Below are 18,710 nucleotides of genomic sequence, written 5' to 3'. Positions count from 1 at the left end.
ACGGCTACCCACCTGTAACTGGAAAGATGTATGTGGTCAGAAACAACCTACCTGTGTGTTCTGTGAGAAATCATATGGACTGAAATAGGGCATCTATTTTCCTAACACACAACCACATGATTATGCTACATAAGTGCACTACAGTGTCTCTTGAGCCCCTGTACAGGTGGGTATGCTAGAGACGGACTACTGCCTGATCCACATACCATAATCACCTTCTGCTTATGCACATGTCTTACTAGTCCCAGGCTCATGGGCTCAATCACACATCAAGCTAAGCCATGGTCAAGGTCAACTGAGTGTTATATGCTATATGCTATATGGGGTGTGTGTGTGTGTGTGTGGCACTGCAAGGACAGACAATGTGGGGACCTCTAGATGTTTTGGACTACAACTCCCATCAGCCCCAGCCAGCAGCTGCAATGGTCAGGTACAGAGATGCCACATCAAATTTGATTGTAGCTTATTGTTACCCTTGACCTTTTATTGCTGATAGTATGGATATCCAGCTATACAATTCCTATACCCTTTGGAAGTGAGGGGGAAAGGTCATGAATGCTTCCTTGAGCTCCTAAAAGGAGTGGCAGGATATAAATGCAACAAATGAATGAAGAAATAATTGAGGTGCTTGGAAGCTTGGATGATAAAAGCCACTGACTAATGGAAACCTGAAATTCTATCACTAGCAGCGATCCCATTAAAGTTCTAGAAGAGAAGCAATCAACATGCTTTCCTCAGCACCAGCCACCATGGCCAATGGTCAGGGATGGTGTGAATTTGCCCACAACATCTGGAGGGCACTACATTAGTATCCTTATTCCACAATATGTTCCTATATACACATGAGAGGAAGTTCACAGTAGAGCACTGAGATTATGTGTCATCTTAAAAGAACTCACCAGGCACCTGCTTTTGGGCAGAGTATTGACTCTTCTTCATCTATTGTTGGTTAGGGAATTTGTGGGGAACCTTTGGCTCTCCAGCTTCTCCCTTGCAATTGGCCATGCTTTGCTGGAGGTGATGGGAGTTATAGATCAGCAACTTCTGGAGGGCCACAGGTTCCCCACACCTGTATCATACCCTCCAAGTGTTCTGATTTTCCAGGGACAGTCCCAAAATTATGGAAGCTATCTTGGTTTCTGATTTGATCCCAGAATGTCCTGCTTTTCCTTTTTCCTCCCCTCCACATCTCGGAGAACAATTAAAAATGGTGTGTGTGTGTGTGTGTGTGTGTGTGCAGGTGCTGGTGCAAAAACAGAGCACTGTTTATACTGAAAATAAAATCCCTGCACCAAATAATGAAGCTGGCATATGAAGCACTTCCTATAATTTTGAAATAAAATACCACCAATCCACTTTATAGCCTATTCTTTAATTGCAATGCTTCCGCAGCCAGCCATTTTTAAGGAAATGCGGGGAGTGTTTCTTTCTTTATTGTAAATGGAGTCTTACCCTGGTTACTCAGAAGGAAGTCTAGCTGTATTTAATGGGGCTTACTCTCAGGTAACTGGGTCATATTATTATTATTATTATTATTATTATTATTATTATTATTATTATTATTATTATTATCCTGCCTTTTTCCCTGACAGGGACTCAAGGCAGCTTACAGCTAAAATTTATTGGTGACCAATGTTGATGTGTCTATGACGTCTATGTGTGCAGGAGATCAAATGCGGAAAAAGCTTCCTGATGTAGAACAAGATGTTCCTGTTTTCATTGGAGAAATGTTGCAGGGTATGCTGTATCGGGGCACACCCATATGATAAATGATTCACTTTCATTTTAATCTCTGCTGAGCAGATGTCAGTCTTCCTCAGCAGTATTTTGACAGCCATAGGAATACTCACTAAAAAAAAATGGCTCCTGTTAACATCTACCCAATTCTTAATTTACACTAGAAAATAATAATAAAAAATTGTGGATTTTCTCCAAGGAGAGTTACAAGCACTGGATCAAATCTATCACGTCACACCCATAATGACAGCAGATGTCAACTAGGATCAAACCATTGCAATCTGCCGATTTTATCGTCTGATTTATATAACTTAATTCATACCTACACTTTGCATTAAAGGGCCAAGCAATTCTTTTGAATATAAGCAGGAATTCATACGTCTGAGTGACATTTCAGTCTCATTTGGGTTCAGAGTAACAAGCAGCAACTTCAAACTCTTTCCAACAGTCTCACATGTTCACACTTTGTCAGAAATCCTTCATAGTGAATATTAATTTGCTTTACGTTACCGTAAGAGGTAAATAAGACATCTTTTATTTATCATATCCTCAAAGGAACTCCAAGTACCTTACTTTAAATCCTGTGAGGTGGGTCAGACAGAGAGACAATGTCTACCTAAGGTTAGTGAACACTGTACCTGAGGAAGCATTTGTACCCAGATCTCCCCAAGTCCAACACTTTATCCATTACATCTCGCTGCTACCAGTTAGTCTCAGCAAGACCAAATATGCATGCTGGAGCCAATTAAAAAGCCATGTTCTCAAACTTAAACTAACCATCTTCATCAATATTGGTTAAAGGCCTTAAATGCTTGACCACATTGCTCCAAGCACAGATATTGCAAGTATAGTAGGGAATGCTTTCATTAATCAGCAGCACCCCCCTCCCCACAATAGACCTGACTGCATGGGGGGGGGTGCTCTTGCAGCTGACAAGACTATTTGGTGAAACAGCAGCTGTGTTTTGGCTTGGTGGGCACTTGGATAAGCACCCCTATCATTACTTGACAATGTCTGTCTGCTCTACTCTTGGGAAGGATTCTTGTTTATTTCAGAGAGCTCATTTTCAAAGTAACACAGCAGGCAGACAGGCAGCAAGAGAGAATGAGGTGCCAATAAATAAACCTACTGACCTGAATTTTCTGCTGGAGGATAGCTTGACAGAGAAAGCAGAATCTGAGGAAGACTTATTTACTCTGCTACAGCCAAACCTCATCTGTCGAATGTAAGCCGTTCCGGAAGCCTGTTCGGCTTCCGAAATGTTTGACAACCGAAGCGCGGCTTCCGATGGGTTTGCAAGAGCTTCCTGCACTCAAGTGGAAGCCACGCCAGACATTCGGCTTTCAAAAAATGTTCCAAAATTGGAGCATTTACTTCCGGGTTTTCGCTGTTTGGGAGCCGAAACGTTCGAAAACGGGGCCGTTTGGGGACTGAGGTTTGACTGTACCAGCTCACTTTGTGCCTTTCCTCATGTCTAAAGGCTTAGGTTATTCTGTTCAGTTATTTAAAGTATTCTACCCCATTTAGATATTCTACCCCATCTTCCAACCAAGCTTCTCCCTGAGTTATTTATTTAAATATGTGCTCTGGCTTTTGACCTACATGCTAGAATTTACCCAAGAATTCATAATTATTATTTTTTAAAGTAAACTAGCTTTTTAAAAACAATTTAAAACTAATAAATCAATTTAGTTCTTAACCCAGCTCTGCAATGATCACCCATCACATGCTGTGGGGGTATTGTTTTTGTTATTACTGTGTGTATTTTTGTGTTTTTATATTGTAAACCGCCCTATGATCTTCGAATGAATGAAGGTATGTATAAATAGATAGATGATAGATAGATAGATAGATAGATAGATAGATAGATAGATAGATAGATAGATAATTGTAGCTCAGATCTTTTTTTTTTTGCACTGGATCACACAGCCCTGAAAAGCAGTGGGTGTGACTGACTGCCAAAAGGCGATTTCAGCTCAGCACAACACATCACAGGCATCAGCCGACGGCAGGTTAAGCAAAAAATGACTCCCAAGCGTATGCCCGAAAGAGCTCCTAAGTGCTCTGTGCCAAAAGACTATAGCTGTCATAGGCAAATACTCCAGCAATTCAGCTTTTAAAAATCCCTTAACTGGGATTTATATGATGCATCACCGAACATGGAAAGAAGCAATTATGCCACTTCAAATAAAGTCCTCCCATTTATTACATTCTTCTGAGCTTTTCTTAATAAACTGTATCCCTGTTCCTGATCTCACTCTTCCCTCCCCCCTTAATTAAGATTTCAGAATCTTCACTTACAGAGTCATATCACCACCTCCTTAAGAATAGTCCTCAGAGGAGAACAAAGTGCACAGAGTTTTCTTGTTAATTCAACTATTAAAACTGGGCAAGGGTAAAGAGTTGAGCATGCCCATGTGTGTATACTATTCATGTTTATTGCTCCAGCCCTGGCTCAGCTTCAAGGATTGCTAAGGTTATATATTAGGTAGTACTCTGGCAATCTGGATGTGTTTGTTGTATTCCCATTCACTTTAGCCCACACATTATCAATGGTTTATTCAATAGCATACCTTCATCCATGCATTTATATAAGCATAACCTGATCACATTTTCAGCTCACTTCTTGCACCTGATTGATCAAGCTGCTGTTGCTTAAGAAAACTCATGTCCCAATCTTTCAATCAGTATCCAAGGTAAATTCACCTCACCCACGTTTTTCTTTTTCTTTTTTGCCATTAAAGGAGCACAAGATATCATCAGAATCCCACAATAGGCAAGTCAAGATACCAGGAGGAGTCAGGAATGTAACAAGGCTTTGTGTCTTATCCGCAGTAACTTTCTGCAGATCAGTTCAGTTGACGACCGACACCATGTCCTCTTTTCATAGACCATGTTACATTATGTAGTTTAATCAGTCTAAGCTGATTTTAGAGAATGTCACTTACATCACTAGGAAACAATAACATGACCTTTCTTATCCTTTTCAGTTTCACAAACTGAAAACAATACTAAGGGCTTTATCACACCATTGTGCAAAATGTGCCACAAGCAAGTCTGATGCTCCTGAAAGTATGCCATAGGTACTAGAGAGCCAGTGTGGTGTAGTGGTTAAGAGTGGTAGACTCATAATCTGGTGAACAGGGTTCGCTTCCCCGCTCCTCCACATGCAGCTGCTGGGTGACTTTGGGCTAGTCACACTTCTCTGAAGTCTCTCATCCCCACTCACCTCACAGAGTGTTTGTTGTGGGGGAGGAAGGGAAAGGAGAATGTTAGCCGCTTTGAGACTCCTTCAGGTAGTGATAAAGCAGGATATCTAAATCCAAACTCTTCTTCTTCTACTACTATATTATGCCATGCACACACATGACATAAGTGGTGTGTTTTGCAACAAGGGAGACAGCCGTGCTACCAGGGTAATGCGAGACCTAGAACAGTGATTCTGAATATAGCAAACACAGGTTATGTTCCTTGCTCAGATAGGTTAATAAAGTAATAATAAAAAAGTCCTGCTGCTGTGTTCACCCATACACATTGTTAACACACTTTCAATGTTTGCATTGCAGGACAGAGACAGAGAATGTAGTACTGCCAAATAATTTGCAAAAAAACAAACAAAAAACATTTTAAGAATGGTAAAGAGAAAAGAAACCAATCTAAAAGGGAAAAGGGAAGGATAATATATTAATGCTTGTTCAGTCTTAGTTTCAAGCAAGAGGAAGTTTTTTTGTGCTTAAGGCTCAATACCTTAATCCACCTTGCTCCAAAATTCATTGCAAATTTGAAAAGTTAATAATTTTAAAAACGCACTTACTATGAAAACGTAAGAAATTAATGCACTGTATATAAATGAACCGGAGAAAGTTAGTGGGCACAAAACACAGGAAAAATATCTCTATAGAGATATGGGATAGTCACTGGAATAACTAATGAAATTCGCTGTCGCAAAATGTGGCTAGAACAGTGAGTCTTCCAAACACTGCCCATGGCTTTCTTTTAAAATTAAGGGATTCAGGTCCCAGGGTGCTGCCTTTAATTTGACTACAGGCCTTTCTTTTAACTTGCTGTCACCACAAACTCCTACCTTTGTCTTCAATGGGGAAACAATGGGAGTGCCCATAGCTCGGTGATAATTTCGGAACACGTGCACTGCCAGCGCTCTGCCTTGCCCTACAACTGAGGGGGTCGAGGCCACACGATGCAAGAATGCCATGTGCATATGATATCGGCATGCCCCATGGCACACCGCAGGGCATGCTGACATCACACATGCATGCCATGGAATTTTGAGGGGGACTGCCCCCTCTCCTTGAAAATTTTGGGGAGTCTCGGCCCCCTGCCTCCTTAGATGGCAACCACTACATGGTAATATGTGTTCTATATGTAGAAGGAAGCCTTGGGTACCTTGACTGATACTTCTGAAGCAGGTTTATACTCCAACTAATCTGAATAATGTTTTGTCATCCAACATGTACAAGTTAGTAGATCTGTCATCTGGATCAAGTCCAAAGTTCAACATACTGAAACTAATCACTGCGCTTTTCGCAAACCAAAAGCTAATTCCCAAGCTACCCAAATAAATGTGAGCATTATCCTCCTGTTGGATTTTTGCCTGCAGCATACGCAAAATGCATGTTGACATACCGGTATATATTGTCAAAGTGATTCACTGGGAGTAAGGGAGAAGAGTGAAGAAAAACTTAAATGCCTTTTAACAGTTCTCCAAACACAACCATGCAACAAGCCTCTTAATCTGCTCGGTAAAGTACTACATATGTGAAATTGCTTTGGACAGCTTTGTTTTAACCGAATAGCTTTGCTTCTGTTCTCATAGCTCAGTCGGTTTAAATAATTATTCATGAATAGATTTCTGTATGCCAATTAAAACTAGGCTTGAAGCTGACCAGTAGTGCTAAGTTGCTAATTAGCAGGACCTTCTTCAATTCAAATGCAGATACAGCATAGAGTAGGAACTGGGCTTTAACCAGCCAGTGTCTCAAAATAAGTGTTGTACCACCCCAAACCCCAAGGGCAGAAAACTGGGAGACTGCTGCTATTAACTGATGTGCACTGGTGCCTGGTTTAAAAGCCCACTTTTGCAAGTCACACCTTCAAGCAGTGTGCCCCCCACCCACAACACTGGAAGTAAAATACTGTATATGCTGAACAAAGGGATTCAAATAGCGTTTGTACCCCAAAAGAGCCTTTGGAACAACCCAAATCACAAGTCCCTTCAACCAGTATGCTGCACTATGGGAGACTGGCTGCAATTGGACCCTTCACAGCAGATGATGGAAACAAACGTTTGTCAGAGTTGGAGCCCGCATGGGCACTTTGGCCTTTCCCACATGTTCAATGAGGTAGAGGTGATTGTTCCAGCCCTCACTTCACTCATTAATTATATTCTGAAACTAGGTGTTTCATGTGTTTTCGTATGAGTCACAACTTAAAGCGAGGAGACTCATAAGCAAACATGTGCAAGCTTAGCAAAAAAAAAAAAAAAAAACTAATTGTCAGGAGGAACTCAAAACAGTTAGTCACTGCCATGATCTCAGAGGCCCTGAAAGCTTCTAATACAACAGTGCTAAGGGAAAGTGCTGCATCTTATTGTCATCTCTTGAACCCGATTCCCAAGGAATTCTGCAGGCGAGATCCAGGGCAACCTAGAGGACAGTGCAGGAATCTTAAGCATGGGTCCAGATCCTCAGTTCAGCTGAAGACAGTTTTAAATGACCTTAGATATATCACCTCAGCAGAGGCTACGACATAGTTAGAGGTGCTGAACCTTCAACGCTACAGAACTACTATGTAGCAGGCAGAAATCAACCATTTATTCACTGCCTCTCTATACCTATGAAAGCTTTACCTGTTGATTTTTGATTATTAAGCAACTGCTCACAGGACCAGCCTTCATGAACAAAGTGGCACGTTTAGTTTTGGCTTCTCTACTCTCCACCCTCAAATAACCTCACATAAAGGCTGTGGTTTTTAGTCTCAGTTGAGAACATAAGACCCCGTCGGATCAGGTGAGCGGCCCATCGAGTGCAGTATCCTGTTCTCACAGTAGCAAACCAGAAGACCAAGAGAAGCAAGCCCCACCAGCAATTCCCAGAGACTGGCATTCAGAGGGGTTGAACTTAGCCAGCACAGCAATTGGCCATTGACAATCTTGTCCTCCGGTCAGTCATGGCTTCCGGTCTCTTAGTGCAGCTCCTCCAGCAAGTGCCAAAATGCTTCTCAAATCCAGGCCCCGCATGGCGTTCTGGCCTGCCCAGCAGCTCACAGGCCTTTGTTCTCCTGCTTCTTCTCAGCACACATCTGCCCCCAAACCTCCTGTAAAAGACCACTTTTTCTTGCCCTCTCAACACTCTTCCCTGTCACCTTGGCAACCACTATCTGCCCAGGCCTAAAGATTCCTCTCTGATGTGGGCCAGTAACAATTTTTGTTATATTAATGCCTCTATCCCAGGTGAGGCCCTGGCTTGGAAAGGAAGCTTAGCCTACTGGCCTGGAACTAGATTCTGACATTCATAATTCCTTAGAAACCAATGATTTAAGAACTGGGACTGCTACCACCTGGATTGTCAGTCAAGCAGATTATAATTATAAACAAGTTGAAAATATATGTTCTCAAGTTCTACCCAGCTTCTCACTCTAACACTAAATGCAAATCGTTGAAACAGTAAAACATACAAGTTTAATTCTTTTTGTTTGTTCCCTTGGTGACATGTTCAAGAAGCAATGCCCTGAACTTTAATCTCTTTGACCATCCCACAACCCACATTGAGCTGTAGCTCATGTAGTTAATACTGCTGTTATACCAGCAGAACAAGTGGCTCTAAATAGGGTTTTATCCAAAACAAAGGGGACACTTTTTGCAAATTTATTTTGCCCTCTGTGAAAATGCCCCCTTTTTGATCATGGAAACTTGAACAGGAATTAAGGTGTTTATGGATTCAGAGCAACGGCAACACCATGCAGAGAGACTTGCCTTCTCTTTGAATTGGCTTTGTTTGCCCTAAGTGATATCATTGTACAGCCAAATCTGACTGCTTATATTATTATTTCACTTTTCCCAGAATAAAGATTGAAGTAAAACCAAAACGATGGTATCAAAGTAGTGATCAACTCGGGACAAAAAAATAGCTGTGACAAGCCCTCATAGCTCATTCTCTCAATGCCACTTGAAGCATGCATGGTGGTTAAGAGAATGAGCTATAAACCAAAAGACCCCCCCGTCTGAACACATTCTCAGCCTGCTGTCTGTAATACAGGATAAAAATACTGGCTGACCTTAAAGAGCAGTTGAGGGTATTAGCACAAATAAGCTATAAACTAAGATAATGTTTGTAAAACAGTAATTTAAAGCATAATATGTACTTTCGCTCATGTCCAAAAATAAAAGCTTTTTGTGATCAATTTCCCACTTTGGGGGAGATTTTGGAAGCATAATAGGAGGAGGAGAAGTGCACTGCTCATACAGGAAATTCATCCTCCTTTTTCAGCAAAAGGGCCTAAGGTTAAATCCTGAGCTTACCAGTGGAATTCTGCAGTGTTATAACTGTTGGGGCTGCAGAAATAGATGGCTGCAAAATAGGCTGGAAATGTTTGGTCATTCAGCTATATGAGCAGCAGGATAAATTGCCCTCACTCGAATCTGGCTTTGTGACATTGACACCTAGACAAATTTAACTGGCTATGAGATGATATGATACCATCAGACTCCTACCTGATTCTTGATGGGCCAGGATATTTTAAAAGTACATTTTTAAAAATTCTGCTGCAGCTGGTTGTGAACAATACATAAAAATGGTGAGGGAAGGGTGTTTTCACGGAACTTTTCACCACCATCCACTTTCACTCTGGAAAAAAATGACAGGTGAAAATTTTGTGCAGCCGTACTTAGACTGCCATGATTCTAAGTGTCCACATCTGCTGAAAAGGGAGAACCTGCTCCAAAGGAGAACAATGTACAAATACAATACAAGCAGCTTTATCAAGAAATCTGTATGGTTGTCTATTGCTCTCATCAATTGCAGTGAGAGCTGAAGCCGATGAAGGCTAAATGGGCTGAACTATGCCATTTTGAGTAATCTGATTATAACATACAGGAATACAAATAAAAAGCCTAGATCTAATTTTATAAACTGTTCCACATTTCCTTTATTATATTAAACCTGCAATGGAAATAGAGCAACATATTCCCACTTCTCAGTGTCAATGGCCCAAATTCCTCCCTGGTGGATGTGTTTTCACTGAGGCTCATTGATTTCCTTTAAGAATCAATTTAAGCCAGTCCAAACCATTTTTAAAAACATATAATTTATTTTTTCACATGTATCTTGCCTGTCGAGCTCTGAAGACCATAGACTATGGATGGAGTTCAACAGAGCGAGCCAAGCCCTTGTGGGGAGGCAATGGAGAGAACAGCCCCAAACATGGTGGGGCCCACATAAACGCTGATTAAGAGTACACTCCAAGGGCAGGAGAGAAGGAAGGGGTGGCTTGGTAGCTCAATGAAATTCAGCCCCCAAGCCTTCTAGAGTTTTTAAAAAGAACCTACCGAGAGTGAGTGCTGGGGACAAGACTCCTTACACTCATTACTGTCATCTTTTTAGTAGCAATAGTCAATCTATCAGATAGCAAACACTCAAGTCACGGGAAATAATGAAATGAAAGTACAGGGGCCATGAACACAACATAAAACAATTAATGATTTTTTTTAATTAAAAAAAAATCTAGTACTGTAGTGACCAAAAACAAACAGCTTGAAATATGTACAGTAATACCATGACTTAACACCTGCAGCAGACATGAGATACAACATGCAACAGGAGCAACGCGGTTCTCATTTTCTATTAGATCAATATTTATCGCATGCTTATAGTTGATCACTATTAGAACATGTGCGTAGCTTTACTTCTGACTAGTTTTCTGGTATGGATGCCGACAAACAGATTTACCCTCTATTTGTCCACAAGATCAACAGCTTTTGCTAAAAACCTTTCATGCCTAGAATTGGTTGTTTCTGTAACACAAGGGAGAATCGCAAGGTTAAGCATGGGTTAATCATAATTGCAATAGTTATCCTAAAAAGCAGTAAGTACCATAGGATCTGCTATGCATGGCCTGACATCATCATTTATCTGTCCCCCACCCCCCCTGCTTAAAGCCTAGTGGAGACTTTTACGCCTCCTTTGCCAGTGCTGCAGCAAAAACTTGCATGATGTCATCAAGTGCAACCAGTAAACAGTAGCAGTCCCTGAATCACAAGTTTGGAACTCCTTTGGAACGAATCCCGGCAGAAACTGCTGTTTCAGCTTGTTGCTTGCGGATGGTGCAGGGTAAAATTTTAAAATGTGAAGATAAATCATTGGCGTTCAGCCTTTGACAAATGGATGAGAACTTCAGGTACATTCCTAATTCATGCCTTTCAGCCTTCATGCTTTCTATTGTCGAAGCATATAACAAATAAAAATGTTTGTAGAGGTCTCTGGTGGGGGGCGTCAACACCCAAAACAAATAGGGGGATATTTCTGAGGCATTTTAAATTCCCACACCAGCCAGGCACCTGCCCACAAAAGCCAGACAACAAGTGTAGGGGTTGTAGAGCCAATAGGGGCAATATATATTTAAAGCTATCTTTTTTGTTTTGTTTTTGAAGGTAGGATAAATTATTGAAAATTTAATACTGTAGTGGGTTACTTTTTGTCCTGTGCGTTTTTGTTGGTAACTTTCCTTTGTGGTTTAGATTGTTTGGCAAATGGAAATGAATTTTTAGAAAGTCAAGTTTAGAAATAATGCTAGATTGCCTGGGTGAGAATGAGCATATGACAAAACCAAACCCTAAATTGCTATGGTTCAGCAGCCATAGTAGCAAAATGTGTATGAGCTACTAGCTAGAATTCCTTCATTTAAATCTTATCTGTCTGCACTGGGTGGATTTAAGAAAGCTAAACTTCACTTACCCAGCTGACATATGAGGATAATAATTTTGGTCCGGCCCAAAACAAGAAGTAGGATGTTGATTTGAGAGAGCTAAGTCCAACTACCTTAATGTATGCTCTCTGTTTTCATTTCAGTCAGCAGGTGAGAGGATCCAATGTCTAAATGGTTCCCCAACAATGCTCCTTCTACATAAATACCTGACATGTCAGAGAGGGACAGGTTAAGCCTCCCCTCTATCTACATGGCCAGGATTAGAATTTGGAGGAAAAGCTATGTTTATATTATTACCAATTCAAAGACTGGTGCTGAACCCACTGTGCTTTTCACCTTATTCCTTCCTAGTACTCTTTGCTTCTCACCCTTTGTCTCATCTTTGGGTCAGAATAATAATTATTTTTTGCTCATCTCAGCAGATGATGGTGGAGATTGAGATGGGGTTTCCAATAAGGAATATGGCAGAAGATGTAGCTTCTACAAGCCTAGCAGCAGCCACCTCTTATGCATTTTATTTATTTATTGCAAATATTTATAAGCCACAGCCAAAATATGGAACACCAGAACCAAATTTTCCCTGTAGAAGCAACTACGTCAAATCAATACTATTAAGAAGACAAACGGTAGCTTGGACAGAGTAAGGGGATGCACCTCATCCGTCCCCAAAGGAAAGGACAAAGAGGTGCCTATTCACTTTGTTCATGCAAGGATAGTAATATAGGGGCATGATGGATCTCAGCCAAGGAGGTACTATCAATAGTAAAGGTAGATATACCATGACAACTCTACCTGGGGCACCTGTTTTAAAAACAAACAAACAACAACAACAACAAAACAACCTCATTGCGCTGTAAAGCACTTTGGAAATGTAAAGCTTTGTCATTAATAAACAATAAAGGTAAAGGGACCCCTGACCATTAAGTTCAGTCGCGGACGACTCTGGGGTTGCAGCGCTCATCTCGCTTTACTGGCCGAGGGAGCTGGCATACAGCTTCTGGGTCATGTGGCCAGCATGACTAAGCCGCTTCTGGCGAACCAGAGCAGTGCACGGAAACACTGTTTACCTTCCCACCGGAGCGGTACCTATTTATCTACTTGCACTTAGATGTGCTTTCAAGCTGCTAGGTTGGCAGGAGCAGGGACCGAGCAAAGGGAGCTCACCCCGTCACGGGGATTTGAACAGCCGACCTTCTGATCGGCAAGCCCTAGGCTCTGTGGTTTAGACCACAGTGTCACCCACATCCCTTAACAAACAGTAGTAGAAGTCATATAGTCAAAATCTAGTTCCATGCAATCAAGCCAGCGGTAATGCCTCACCCCTGATTTGCCTTGGAATGACACCTACACCTCTATTTTCTTTGGCTCCAAAGAAACGATCAACTGCAGGATGAACAACAGCTCCAACTTAGCAATCTTTGGCAGTGCCCAGGACCTCTACTGGTTGCTCTGCCTGAATGAACTGCAATCCATCTGCTCTTTGCCTTTAGCTATACCCCTGATCAAAGTATGCTACCAATGTCCCTGCATGCAACTATCCAGTGGGGAAGCATTAACTTGGAAAATGTAAAACATAACTTAGGACATTCAGCCATAGCTTCTGAGCAGCCATTTGTCATTATCATGGCAGCACATTTTCAGCTGTCAGCATCACAATAGCCGTCACTTTATCTACTGAGGGTCTGAGTTGCATGTTGTTATTGTTTATGATTACATTTATTCATTACTCATGACACATTTCAAAGCAACTTACAACGTTAAGTTGTAACATTTATGGCATCTTATCTTTACTGGGGGGGACACTTGGGATGCCTTGCATGGAGGAATATTTCAACTGTGTGTGAACTGTCCCTTACTTTTCAAGTAATGATGTTTTAGCATTAGAGTGCCAGTTTTCTAAACAAATCTTTGAAGAATGGAACTTACAAAAAAGCAGAGCTAGCCATACTTTCCATTGATCATTCTGGCTAGATTTTCAAGAAAGAAGAGACTTTTGAGGTCAACAATTCAAAGGCATTGTCACAGTAAATATTACCAAATGAAGAGTCCAGTTTGAGCCCCTCAGAGCAAAGATACAAGCTACATGCAACAAATGTGGATTCCTGCAGCCCAAATTGACCTCTCTAAAGAGGAAATAGTGGCTTCTGGAGTGGGTGATCAGGAGGAGAGAGGTAGCAGGTGAACTTCCCAGTCCAATCATTCTCCCAAGTGGCACCCCACATCACAGAGCTTCAGATGCTATTGGGAGAGCCTCTTTTTCCATCAACAGTAGAGGCACCACATCATGTTTCTATGGGTGGTGGCAGGCCATTAGACCTCAGCAAACAAGATTATTATCCAGATTTAAAAGCCAACACTAAAATACACGCAATATTTAAATGGCAAAAGAACTGCATGTAACAACAAAGAACATTTTTTGTGTACTTAACTTTTTACATCTCATAAGATCTTGTGATAACGTCCCTCCACTTTGTTCAGCAGAAGGATTTGCGCCAGTAACTTCCATACCTCGTACCTATACCCATTTTATTGTGCATAATAATCGTAGGGTTGCCATATTTCAAAAAGTGAAAATCTGGACACAAACGTTGTTGGGGTTTTTTGTTTGTTTGTTTGCCAAAGTTGTTGAGCTATTTTTAAGGAAATTTGCCAAAATCTGACAAAGAGATCTAAGTCAGCAAAGGGTATAATCTGCATGTGGTCTGAAACATGAACTGGCCTTAATGGCAGAACATCCCCAGCATCTCAAAGGAGAAAGCAACTCATGAAGGGCTATCGTTACATGGCAGAGCACATGGTCTGCAGGAAGAAGGGGCCCAGATTGCAGGTCTTGGGAAAGGCCTCTGCCAGAGATCCTGCAGAGCTGATGCCATTCAGGGAGGGGGGGGAGACCATAGTAAGCAATGTCTGATTCACTATAAAGCAGCTTATCATGTTCATATTCTTTTAAAAAACCAGGTACAGGTAAACGTAAAGATGACAAGGCGCTGCAGTTAAGGCAACAAATAGCAGAGGAAAATGAACGCAAAGAGCAGAATGTGCTTTGGAAGCCTAGTTGCATTTTGATCTCTCCTAAATATATAGTTGACATTGGAGGGAGGGAATCAGTATATAAAACAGTACGATTGTTCAGATTCAGGGAGGCAGACAACAGTTAAGAACTTAACATGTGAAGCACACAGACGTGTTTGCAGGCACACAACACACATACCTTGAACACACAAACACGTGCATGTCATTTGACACAATGTATCACAGTCAACTTTGGGTTACAGAGAAATACAGCCAATCTTGATGCTTTGGCAATAGCACTTATGTGACGTATGTGTTTGCAAACACACTTTTTCATGTGAATGTGTGAAAAAACATTATGTGACTACATTAAGGTGAGCACGGGACATGGACTATATTTATAGAACCTTAGGTACAGGTGAAGCGACCACCCCAAAAAAAGAAAACCCCAATCTGCTCAAAAGCTCCACAGGCTGAGAGGGTGCCCAGAACAGATTAGGCCCCATTCAAAACCCAAACCAAAAAGAACAGTTTCCAGATTCTGTGTTATAGGGTATTGTATTAGATGTATTCCAGAGGGAGAGAGAAAAAAGAGAGACATTTTGCTTTCTTCTCTCAGTATCTCATGCAGATGGCTGCAAAGTGTTGTTACAGCAACGAAAAAGGATTGAGTGGAAGGCAGGATAATATATGTATATTCTGATGTGTCTCAGCAACAAAATGTTCTGCAGCTTTTGTGGCAACATGTAGGCGTAGCCTCTTATAAGCTGAATGGCTTGATGGCAGGGGGGGATAACAAAAGGGATGCATTTGCTGTTTCTTCACATCCCTACCCAATAAAGATACAGCATGAAAATCAATGGCAAGGATACATGTATCTCTTAGTTACAATGAGGGGGGGGGGGTTAACAAAAACAGACTTTTCCCTCCCTAAAAACAAACATGGCTCTATCTGTATGTGGCAGACTCTACCTACTGAAACAAGCCAAGGTATTCAATCCCTTATGTACTCCTTTACACAGAACTGCAACCACAGTTAATTTTTAGGGAGAAAGGTTCCCCCCGCCCTTAATACCCTTTATCTAGAATGGTTGGTAATAAAGGGCTGAATAATGTTTGTGCTTGTTTTGTTTGTCCAGCTCCGACAGGTGATCGAGAAAAGCAAAGGTTTTTAGTTTTTACTTTGAGGCAACCCCAGTGGCCAAAATGACTGAGCTTATGTCTCCACGCATCAAGTAGTTTTTAAGAATGCAGCCATCACAATGAACTTCCACAATGGTACTCTATGGCCAAGCCATAACGCCCAAGAAAAGCTATAGTACTGTGCGGCAGAACAGAATAAAAAGTCGTATGCAAAAGATCGCCTGTGAATGAAACACCCACTCCGCTGTGTGAGTACAGACAGGTGAAAAACGAACTGTGCCTTACCTTTTGTCTGCAAGCAAGTCAGACCCAAGGAGTGTGTCTGGTTAGAAAGAAAAGGCTGGAGAATCTGCAAAATAACACACACACACACACACATACACACACACTTAATATTATTACACTGGAAAAGTATTATCCTCCATTTCTGTACAAAAAGCACCCATTTAGTTTAAAATGCAACCCAAAAATGCATGCAAAATTTCCCCCCTCAAAAAACCCCACCCATATATCAAAGCAATTTAGAAAATGCACGAAATGCAAACATATGTATACCCTATGCCTTCCATACAGAGCCTGCATTCATCTAGTATTTGCAAAATTCTGCACCTAATATATAGCAGGAAGGGCTTCTGTAGATCAGCATATTGCAGGTATTTAAAAAGGCACACATAAAGCTGATGGTAAAACAACAAGGGGAAAAAAAAACATTACCAGCTCCTGTGCTGCAATACCAACAAAGGCATATCCTTAAATAACTGCAGCATAACCATTCTCCCAGAGTATTAGTATCCGTGAGCTCTCTGTCTATCTCCAGACAGACACAGTCTGCCAGCCACCAGCTTGCAGCTTCCGTATGTGTGTCGGGGAAGAGGAAAACTGCAAATCAGATGAAGTCCCCGCAGTGGTGAAAAGGAAAAGAGGCCGAGTGGGAGACACAGAGGGAGCTCGCTGGCCACAGAATTTTCCAGAATGACGGCAAGGCAGCCAGCTCCGCCATCACTCACTTACAATAGGATGCTGCACTTGCCTCAGCTTAAGCCGTCTGTCAAAAAGGTTCCTGGTATCGAATGCCTGACAAGCATTTTAATTGCAACCAACCAAAACGTGTCCTTGGTAATCAGGCCTCTAATCCCAGGAAAACCATCAACCAGTTTGCTTTTGTGTCACTGCCAAATGTACACAAAGGCAACAGAACACTAAAAATTTATATGAATACATTTTAAAAAAATGTTTTACATGCAGTAGTATGTGCTGCTGAAAAAACAGATCTCTTGGGATTATAAATGCGAAGTTACGCACACACACACACACCCAACATATATATTCCTTTGTATCTTCCAAACGCTTTTTAACTTCTCAAAGAAATAGGAAGCTTGCTTGTAAGAGAAAATATACTGTATGCTCAAGCATTATTTTGGTTTTCAAAGAAAGATATCATGCTACAAGTAAAAGGTACAATTACATTTCTGCTATAAACCAGGCTTTGCCACCATAGCTAATGACACAAATGTACTAGCTGAGCCACAAATTCTCTGCTGTGGATTGGAAACATCAGCAGAAATATTATATACAAGCAGATGAAAACTGTGCAACAGAATGACACTTTCGAAAGTTTTGCAACATGAGCCACCTGAGAGTATGGAAGCGTAAAATGTTATGGTTGACCCTGTTAATTTGCTTTTTTAAATATAGTGAACACAGAAGGTGACAGAGAGCGCTCAAAGGGCAGTTGAGTTCATAACCATGCTTTGTTTACTCATAAATAAATCTCACTATGTCCAATAGGAATAGTAAACGGGCATAGGATTGCAGCTATGAATATGTGTGTAATGATTAATCTCAAAAGTACAAATGAACAATTGTCAGGTTACTGGAAGATGTTACAGAAAGATTATTTTCTGGTAAGTATCTGTTATGCATCCCAGGTCTTGTTCCTGGGAAGTCAAGAGGAAATAATGCAGAGACACATACCAACCTATAAACACTAATCTGGGAGTAAATTCCACTCCCAAATAAAAATTCTTATGATTTAATTGTAAATATATTTTCATAAGTTGTGGTAAGGTAGGGTTGCCAAATTTCAAATGACAAAAGTTGTTGAGCTTTTTATGGGTTGCCATGACATTTTTAGCAATTTCTGTCTGGATACTGCTTTCAGCTGCATTACATCTGGGACATTCCGGACGTATGGCAACCCTAAAAGGGTAAAGCTATAAATTCTGACATACACACAGCTATTGCTAGAAAAAAAAAGTTGTCTGCCCAATTGCTCTCGCCCCACCATATCTCAACAAAAGCACTGGACAATAAAATACTGTAGTTGGCAAGTAAGAATGTCAAATGACTTAGAAGTTACTAAGCAAAATGTTGTTGGCAAGGTGGGAAGAGAAACATGTGCTTTTTTTAGTTCTTCCCTTTCCCAGTTAAAGAAAACAGTTCCATATAAATCAGCACGGTTGACAATACCACATAATGTAAAAAAATAAATAAATACAGTGTATGCAGCCTAACTGATGGTTTTTTACACAAACATTATTCCATTAACAAGAGTGCAATGATAATGGGTTATGAAATACTTGTAGCAACAACAAACCTCACAGACTTTGAAACTTTGGCACATACTAGCTGGGAAGCCTATACACAATCATAGTTCACAGCTGCATGAGTCGGTGCAACTTTCTGTCATTGAAGGTGCCAGAGAGATGACACTTTCCCTTTTTCTTGGTTCAGGTAGGTAGCCATGTTGGTCTGACACAGTCGAAATAAATAAAAAAATTGTCCAGTAGCAGAAGTTTGTTCTGGGAATGAGAAGTGTGCATGCACATAAAAGCTTATACACAGAACAAACTTGGTCCTTTTTCTTGGTGTCATCTCTT

At 41.0% G+C, this 18,710-nt stretch overlaps 1 protein-coding gene across 38 annotated transcripts in view; it reads right to left on the bottom strand.

The window, feature by feature from the left end:
- Positions 1-18,710, bottom strand: part of MAP2 (microtubule associated protein 2) — a 186,709-nt gene that overhangs the window by 118,582 nt on the left and 49,417 nt on the right. For 37 of the 38 annotated variants that reach the window (XM_033170369.1, XM_033170438.1, XM_033170504.1 and 34 more), the window contains exon 3: positions 16,117-16,180. The gene's annotated coding sequence lies outside the window, so the exon portion shown is untranslated. Of the gene's footprint in view, positions 1-16,116; positions 16,181-16,545; positions 16,844-18,710 lie in introns of those variants that run through there. The other variant, XM_033170378.1, reaches the window with a different exon arrangement.

This window comes from Lacerta agilis, chromosome 1 (assembly GCF_009819535.1).
Source record: "Lacerta agilis isolate rLacAgi1 chromosome 1, rLacAgi1.pri, whole genome shotgun sequence".
In the NCBI taxonomy this organism is placed as follows: Eukaryota; Metazoa; Chordata; class Lepidosauria; order Squamata; family Lacertidae; genus Lacerta; species Lacerta agilis.
Note: the sequence above shows the minus strand (reverse complement) of the source record. Positions and strands in the feature narration are given on the sequence as shown.